Genomic DNA, 9,348 nt, shown 5'->3' with positions numbered 1-9,348 from the left:
ATCCATATTGTCCAGGTCTTATTTTGGTGAAGTCAATCTCCCAATGAGTTCCGGGGCAATGTCCCCATACCCGGACCCCTGGCCCAAGCTTAGTCTTACCTGCATTTACTTGAGCACAGGCTTTATTTTTATCAGTTACCTTTTGTAGGGCCCCATCTCTGTTTAGGAGGTAGGGGCCAGTTTCCTGTCATTCCAGTAAGGTTTTTTATTGGCATAACAGTCTTTTCCTTGAAGACTCAATGTTATTCTTTGGGGTCATAGGTGGCCCCCATTTTTTTTAGGAGGTTGGTGTCCTCTTGACTTTAGGGCAGTGGACATCAGAACAGCCTTGTATTTTCTGAATTGGTCAGAGTGAAGGCTCAGGAGGTGCTGATTGTTTTTAGGGCAGCCTCTTTGGCGGCAGCATCCGCCAATCGATTTTCTTTTGCCTCTGGGCTGTGGCCCTTTTGGTGGCCAGGACAGTCCATAATACTCAGTTTTTGGGGCAGAAATAGGGCTTTGAGTAGTGTCAAGATTTTAGTCTTATTTTTAATTTAATTTTTTTTTTTGAGGTCAGGAGCCCTCGCCTTCAGTAAATTTCCCCATGTATATGGGCAGTGGCAAAGGCGTATCGACTGTCCATATAGACATTAAGTTTTTTACCTTCTGCCATCTGGAGCATCTGGAGTGTCAGGGTCAATGCGATGAGTTCTGTTCTTTGGGATGAGGCGCTTGCTGGTAGGGCCTCAGCCCAAATTACCTCAGTTTCCGTGGTTACTGTTGCCCCCCGCTCTCTGTTCCCCATTTTCCAGGAAGCTGCTACCATCGGTGTGTCAGGTGTAGTCAGCGTCCTGAAGAGGGTGATCCGTCAGGTCCGGTCTGGTCCCGTGCATTTCCGCAAGGATCTGGAGGCAATCATGCTGCTCTGCCTCCTCCAGCAAGGGGAGCAAAGTTGCGGGATTGAGAGTGACCACAGGTCCAAATTGTACCCGGTCCGCATCCAGGAGCATGGCTTGGTAATGAGTCATGCAGGCATTGGAAAGCCAGCGGTCTGGAGGCTGTTTGACCAAGGCCTCCATTGCATGGGGTGCCAGGATGGTCAATGGCTGGCCTAGAGTCAATTTACCTACGTCCTTAGTAAGGACTGCAATAGCTGTTACCATCCGTAGACAGGGCGGCCATCCAGATGCGACCGGGTCGAGTTTCTTGGACAGATAGGCCATAGGACGCCTCTAGGGGCCCAGTCTCTGGGTCAGGACCCCCTTGGCATATCCCCATTTTTTATCTATAAACAGTTTAAAGGACTTGGTAACGTCTAGAAGGCCCAATGTGGGTGAGGTTAGTAAAGCCTTTTTGATATTGTCCTCAAAAGCCTTTTGCTATTTTTTTTCCCATCTGAACATTGCCCCCTGTTTGGTTAGGGGGTACAGGGTTGCAGCTATCTCTGCACACCCTGGGATCCAGAGGCGGCAGAACCCCGCTGTTCCCAGAAACTCCCACAGCTGGCGGGGGTTCTGGGGGGCAGGGATGTTAGTGATAGTCTGTTTGCGCGCCTCGGTCAGCCATCTCTGTCCATCTTTTAATTGATAACCTAGGTAAATGACTTGTTTCTGATATATCTGAGACTTTTTGGCTGATGCCCGATATTCTAATTGTCCCAATGTCTGTAGGAGGGCTTTTGTGCCCTCCTCACATTCTTTTTCCAAGGCGGCCGCCAGAAGGAGGTCATCAACATATTGGAGCAATATCAGGGTGGGGTACTGAACCCTAAAGTCTGTCAAGTCCTAGTGTAAGGCCTCATCAAAGAGGGTCAGGCTATTCTTAAATTCCTGGGGGAGTCTGGTCCAGGTCAATTGACCTGAAAGTCCAAGACCTGGGTCCTTTCATTCAAAGGCAAAAAGGGACTGGCTCTCAGGATGCAACCGCAAGCAGAAGAAAGCATCCTTTAAATCCAATACGGTGTACCAAACGTGGGATGGCGGCAGGGTACTCAAATAGATTGTAAGGGTTGGGGACCGTGGGGTGTATGTTCTCCATCCTTTTGTTAACCTCTCTCAGATCCTGCATTGGCCAATAGTCCCCAGTCCCCGGCTTTTTTTATTGGCAGGAGGGGGGTGTTCCATGGCAATCGGCAGGGAGTGAGAATGCCCTGATCCAGCAGCCTCGTTCCTTGCAGTAGGCACATTGGTCAATATCCATTTTGGCCCCCTTCCGTTCTCCCAGCCTACCTCCCTGTTTATCTTGTCCTTGAACTACAGTGGCCAGCAGCCTGTTTAATTTTTTATTTTTTTTTATGTTTTTTTTTCCTGATTTTTTTTTTTTTTTATTTTCTGTCATAATCTTTCTTCCTTTTTCTCCGGAGTTTCCCTTTTGTTAAAATTTTTTTCTGCTTCCTTCAGTAAATCCTGTAAGGTATATCCCTGCAGACCCTCCAATCTCTGCAACTTGCTTCGGATATCCGGGCTGGACTGCCAAATGAAAGACATCGAAATGCTAGTGGCCTGTCCAGGCTCCTCAGGGTCATAAGGGGTATACATTCTATATGCTCCCTTAAGCCTTTTAAAAATGCTGAGGGTGTCTCCTCATTCCCTTGTATCACTTGCTTTACCTGAGCCAAATTAGTGGGGTGGTGTGCTGCCCCTTGGAGACCCGCTATGAGTAACTGGCGGTAAAGACATAGGTGTCCCCTACTTGCGTCCATGGTAAAGTCCCAATTAGGGTGGGTCAAGGGAAAAGCCGCATCAATCTCGTTCGGCAGCTAGGTCGGGCGTCCATTGTGGCCAGGGACATTCTTCCGTGCCTCCAAAAAAAAGACTCTTTGTTTTTCTTCCAAGGTCAACAGAGCCTGCAAGAGCTGCTGGCAGTTGTCCCAGGTGGGCTGGTGTGTAACTAGGATATATTCTATCAAGTTAGTTGCTTCCAGTTGTAAAGATCAGAAGCTGAGAATGGCCAGTGCTGTTGCTGGCCATTCGGACCCTCTCGGAGGGGAAGGGCGTGGGAGGTGGAATCAGGCGGAGGCCCGCGTCTGCCCCTCAGTCGGCCAGCCATAGGTGAGGGGGTTGGGGATTCTATGTCGAACATCCGCTCCTTTGCCTAGGAAATGATATCAAGGTTAAAAGTGCCGTCCTGCGGCTACGAATGTGGGCCATTCAGACGAACAAACAGTCACCCATTTCTTCTTTCGCACTTCGACCGATTGATTGTTTGCTCGGTCCCGGACATCACGCCAGTGATCTAAAGTGAGACTTAAAGGTGTTGTTAACGATTGTCCCATTGGTACCAGATTTAGACTCGAGTACAAACAGATATACCAAAAACAAAGGACATAAAAACAAAGAAACAAAAAATCAGAAGCTGTGCAGCATTACGGACTCAGATGGAGGCCTCCTGGGAACTAGAGGAGTGACCTGGTCACTCTTAGCCCCTACGGATACTGGAGTGTCCTCCAGTTACGGATTGAGCCCCAAAGGCTCCAGACACCCTTAGAACGTCTTCTAGGGCTGCGGGGGTGGGGGAAGTCTGAGCTCGTCAGCTCCTTCCCTGGCCCGCCAGATACTGATAGACCCGATCGAATCTTACTGAATGACAGAACGACAAAAGACTCAGACAGACACAGACACAGACACAGACACAGACAGGGCACTGGCCAGTTTACCTCCCGGTGGTGGGTCGGTGGTCCCTGGGTGGGGGTCTCCAAATCCGGGACGAGCCCCCAAATGAAAGACCCTCCAAGAGTGTCTTTCCTCTGGGGAGACCCTTCCCAAGGAACAGCGAGACCACTTGTACGGATGCAAACAGCAAGAGGTTTATTCAGATACACAGGTACCTGGGGCAACAAAGTCTCTCAGAGGACTTGTGCGCCTCCAGGTCGGGGTAATGGGTTTATGATGGAGGAAGGTCATTGGCTAATAAAGGAACTGCCTTGGCCCATTTTATTGGTTGAAAGATAGGTGGGAGGAGTAGGCAGAACAGAACGCTGGGAGGAAGAGGAAGTGAGGTCAGACTCCACAGCTCTGCTCTCCTGAGAAGATGCCTCAGCAGAGATGCCATGCCCCGCTCCCGGGCAGACACACGCCATGAAGCTCCGACCCAGGATGGACTAGGCTAGAATCTCCCCGGTAAGCACACCTTGATGTGCTACACACAGATGATTAGAAATGGGCTAAATTAATATGTGAGAATTAGCCTAGAAGAGAATGGGCCAAGCAGTGATTAAATGAATACAGTTTGTGTGTTGTTATTTCGGGCATAAGCTAGCCGAGCAGGCGGCTGGGGTGCTGGGGACGCAGCCCCGCTGCCCATATTACTACAGTTGGCGCCCAGACGTGTGGACAACTAAACCCATTTAAAAAACCTGAGAAGGCTTAAAAATAAGGGAGAGAGAGTTTAACACAGATTTTGCTGTTTGTTGGTGGCGTGCTGTAGAGAGATTTCCTGATTCGGCAACAGTAGCAGAAAAAACGCTGTGTCATTTTAAAGCGCGACTTCCTGGGGCTGTGCCGCCATTGCGATCTCTGTCTGGCTCCTGTGGGGGACAGAGCTTTTGAATAGAGCATTCGGAGTAAAGTGCTACGATTTGTTTGATGGCAACTAGACTCGCTGTGTTCTCGGGTCTGCTCTGCTTGTTAGAGGCAAGCAAGCGCCTCATCTAAGAGAGGCTTCCTGACTCAGCTTTAGCTGCAAAGCCTGCAGCTCATTAAGAGGTCCTGCCACGAAACACTTAAACGGTGTTGACGAAAAGCTGAACACATGCTTTTCAGTTTTCAGCCGTAGCAGGAAAAAAGCTGCGCCATTTAAAAATGCCGGCTTTCTGGGCCATCCTGCCAGGGCAAACTCTGACTGTTTGAGGCAGGAGGGCCGGCTACCTAGAGAGGACTTGAGTGTTGTCTGTTGTAGCTCACTTGCTGGCAGGGACCTTGAAATGCCATACAGTTGTTGCAGTAAACATGGCTACAGCCTGTATATCCGTCATGAGGCTGGAAAGCTAAGGAATGGACTGGATCTAGCTGGCAAAGCCACGCCTTTAATCCTACTGACATTGCTTGGTAAATTAAAGACTCATGTGGTCAGAAAAAAAGAGATATACAGTAAAGAGAGATTCAAAGACAAAGAAAATTTTTAAATGGTTTACAATGTGTTAAAAATATATGCAGGCTAAAAGTTGAAGTTCTTAAAGTAAAAAACATAAAAAAAGGAAGAGAGTTGTTGTGTGTGGTAGCACACGCCTTTAATCCCAGTGCCTAGAAGGCAGAGGCAAACAGATCTCTGTGAGTTCAAGGTGTACTAGTTTACACCTTTAATCCCGAATGCCTGGGAGGCAGAGACAGGCGGATCTCTGAGAGTTCAAAGACAGCCTGGTCTACAGAGTTACTTCAGGTCAAAGATACAGAGAACCTGTCTCAAAAAGCAAAGAGTTAAAAGTAAAAATAAACAAAATAGAGGTTGAAACAAAGCTGCACAAAGATGGAAAATATACAGAGAATTTTGATACTGTATGTTATTATGCTCTCTTTGAATCGTTTGAATGCTGAGGAAGGACCAACAGCTGCTAAAAGATATTTATTTGTAGATGCTGCTGAGCTAATCCAACATGGATGTTTTGATGCCTTGGCTTTGAAATTTGGATCTAAGGACATGATACTTTGGAAAGGAGTTTCTTATTTTGTTTTCACAGAGGATGAGACGCTGTTCATTTCTTCTACTCCGATTTGGTATGATGGACCACGCCCTCCTGAAGGGTTGGTGTGAACACCTTCAGAAAATTGCTTCGCTCAACTGCCAACTGAGATGAAACTAGCACACAGGTTATACCATGAAAGACCTAATTAACGACGCCCCCATTCAGCAGGAAGCAGTTTGGAGAGAAAAAACTGCGCCCATGTTCCCAAATATGGTTTATAAACGTTCTTTTACATTTAAAGGGGGATATGATATAGGTATGAATAATTTGCATTAGTATAGATTTTGCTTTATTGATAGAGATTTACGGTCAATTTTGTTATATATATAAGTGTTTCTGATTTTGATTAAGGTATCGTGATTGTGTAGTTTATTTAAATATGTACTGTATAATTAAGAAATATAGGTTGTTAATGGATAATCATCGATAATAGTAAAGCTTGTAGTCATGTTAGTTAGATTTTCTAGATATATAGAGATATATTTTAGATAGATATTCTTCATGTCTTTCAAATATTACAGAATAGGACATTTAATGTTTTAATAACTGAGGACTTTTCATGACAATGAGACACTCTGCTCCTGGCAGCACCAATCTACTTCAAGAGGAAGATGGGCATCGAAGAGGCACCTTATGGAGTTTGATAGCCATTTGGGCAAGAAACTGCTCTTGCCTGGACTATTGCATAAACTGGACACAGAGAACCCGCAGAGAGAGGACTACTGAACTTGCCTAAGGTGAGATGATCTTTCGGGGTTCCTGATTCATGAAAGAGTTTGCAAGACATTCTGCAGGACACAACAGATAGTGACTGAACTGACTTTGAATTTTCCTGCTTTATGGAAATGTCTGCTGGATACCATGGGCCTGAAGGCTGAAGATGGATGCCCCAACGGTACAGAGGAACTTTGGGTGACTGTCCAGGCAGCGAGATGTCTCTGTCATTTCTAGAGTTTTAAAAGTTGCTTTTTTCTTGTTTGCTTAGGTAGTATTGTATCTTTCTGGAGTCTTTGATGGAGTTAAGAATAGTTAGTTATAGTTTTCCTTAGTTATGATAAAGATTATTGTAACTTTTACTTGATAACTGTTTTGTTATATGTAATTTTGCTATGTTAAAGCCTTTCTTTTTGTTTAAACCGAAAAAGGGGAAATGAGGGAGGAAGGTCATTGGCTAATAAAGGAACTGCCTTGGCCCATTTTATTGGTTGAAAGATAGGTGGGAGGAGTAGGCAGAACAGAACGCTGGGAGGAAGAGGAAGTGAGGTCAGACTCCACAGCTCTGCTCTCCTGAGAAGATGCCTCAGCAGAGATGCCATGCCCCGCTCCCGGGCAGACACACGCCATGAAGCTCCGACCCAGGATGGACTAGGCTAGAATCTCCCCGGTAAGCACACCTTGATGTGCTACACACAGATGATTAGAAATGGGCTAAATTAATATGTGAGAATTAGCCTAGAAGAGAATGGGCCAAGCAGTGATTAAATGAATACAGTTTGTGTGTTGTTATTTCGGGCATAAACTAGCCGAGCAGGCGGCTGGGGTGCTGGGGACGCAGCCCCGCTGCCCTTATTACTACAGGTTTATATATGTTTTGGGGAGCAAAAAGCGTGGTACAGAAGCGAGAAGCGTAGTTACAGGGTTTTTATTGGTTAGTTTGAATGTGGCCGAGTTCAGGTCAGGACAAGGTCCCTAGTCCCTGAGAATTCAGATATGGGCTGCCTTGGCTCTTATCTAGGGCAGACAGAATGTCTTCTCCCCGCCTGGGGCAGACGACATCCAGCCACATTCTTGGTATTCCTCGTTCCTCCCCCGGGCCCAGCCACAGGTGTCTCTATCTCGTTTTGGCAGCTTCTAAACTGCCCTTTGTTCAAATCCTGAATATTCAGTATAAGCCTTGTAAAATGGCATTACCGGGGCTAAGTTGTTTAACAAGCTGGGCGGGGGGGGGGGGGGGGGGCTTTCATCTGGTGCTAAGCTGCTTAGCAAGCTGGACGGGGGGTCTTTCAGGGTCATCATTTGGTAGGCTTTCTTGGGTGTTGAGGCTGTACTGAAGTAACTCCCAGGAGAGTGTGTTTGAGATGCGAACTTTCTACCCAAACAGAAAGTGATGTAATATCATGTGATCAATTTATGACATTAAATGTTAAATAAGAAGAGGGAGTAGAGAGATGGCTCAGCAATTAAGAGCACTGGGTGTTGTTACAGAGCCCCGGGTTTAATTCCCAGAACCTCCATGATAACTAACTATTTGCTGTAACTCCAGTCCCAGGCATCTCCTTCCATCTCCTGGCCTCTGTAAGTACTGTTCACAGGCACATACAAGCAAAACACCCATATAACTACATTTAAAGAAAAAAGTTTAAAAAAAGGAAAGGATGGAATTCTCTACAGTGATGTCACAACCCTGAGACAGACAGAAGCCAGGGGCAGTTAAAATGAACTCCTTCTGATCTTGCATGGAAGCATCTGTGGTCTTCTGCTGAGCCAGCCAGCTCAGAAGTAAAAACAGCTTTGTTCTGAGGTTAACAGAGCTCACCATAATCATTCATCTAAAAGCAGAGTGCACAGGGCTGTTAAGTGCCCTTTCCTTGAAGTTTTCTGTATTTATGTTCTCTATCTTTTGTATTGGTGAGAACTGGGGCATCTGTACAGTTATCTTTTAGATCAAACATCAAGATTGACAGGTCACACAGGCTCCTGAGAAATCTAATTTCACAGTGTCATTTCCTGATTTTCAGCTAAGAACTTGTTGTAATTTTAACAAGTGGCTCAAAAGAAGAGCTCACGTGGAGGGGCTTTTATTAGGGGAAAAGGAATGTGGAAAAAAGGGGTGGGGTGGGGAGACCAGCCTCTGGAGACAGAAGAGAGAGTTGGGGTGGGGGTGGGAGGCAGAGGCAGAGAGAGAGAGAGAGAGAGAGAGAGAGAGAGAGAGAGAGAGGGAGAGAGAGAGAGAGGAAAAGAGGAAGGGAGGGATGGATGTGAGAGACCCTTAAGGACCCCCCCTCAGAACCCGCAGCTGGCCTGCTCCCGTGAGAACACCTTGTTTGCTTGAAAGACCTACAAGACCCCCTCCCCAGAACCTGGAGCTAGCTTGTTCTCATGAGAACATCCTGTTTGCTTAGGAGAACAGGATACCTGTGATTGGCACTTGTGCCAAACTTAGAATGACAGCAGTTCACAAAAGGAATAGTCTGTCCCCTTGAGTAATCGAACAAAAGACCAGATGGGGAAGGTCAGGGCCAGAATCTGGGAAATGGAATGAACAAACAACTTTGTCCATTGTCACTGCCTGATCTGTTTAAAATAACCTGTGATATTTATGCTCTGAAAACTGCAGAGTACGTAATTAACTTTGCCTATATAAGCTTGCTGGAATTTTGCTTGGTGTGCTCAGTCGTGTTCCCCCCCTCCCCCCAGTCTGAAGACACCTGATGGCGCTATCGAAATAAAACCTCTTGCTCTTGCATCTGCTGGCCTGGATTATTGAGTCTGGGGACTTCCCTCGTGGCCTTAGAAATTCTAGGGTCTTTCAGATGGAAGGGGAGAAAGAGGGAGCGGGAGGTGGGCAAGGCTCACTGTTTAAAAGGGACAGTACGGGAAGTGTGCAGGAGTGGCTGCAGCTGAGGACACATCTGTCAGGAACTCAAGGGCAGGCCAGTACAGATTAACACTTGTGGTACAAGATGAAT

This window comes from Microtus oregoni, unplaced genomic scaffold, assembly GCF_018167655.1.
Source record: "Microtus oregoni isolate MIOR12 unplaced genomic scaffold, Mior012 000013F_ref0000133, whole genome shotgun sequence".
Classification (NCBI taxonomy): domain Eukaryota; kingdom Metazoa; phylum Chordata; class Mammalia; order Rodentia; family Cricetidae; genus Microtus; species Microtus oregoni.
Note: the sequence above shows the minus strand (reverse complement) of the source record.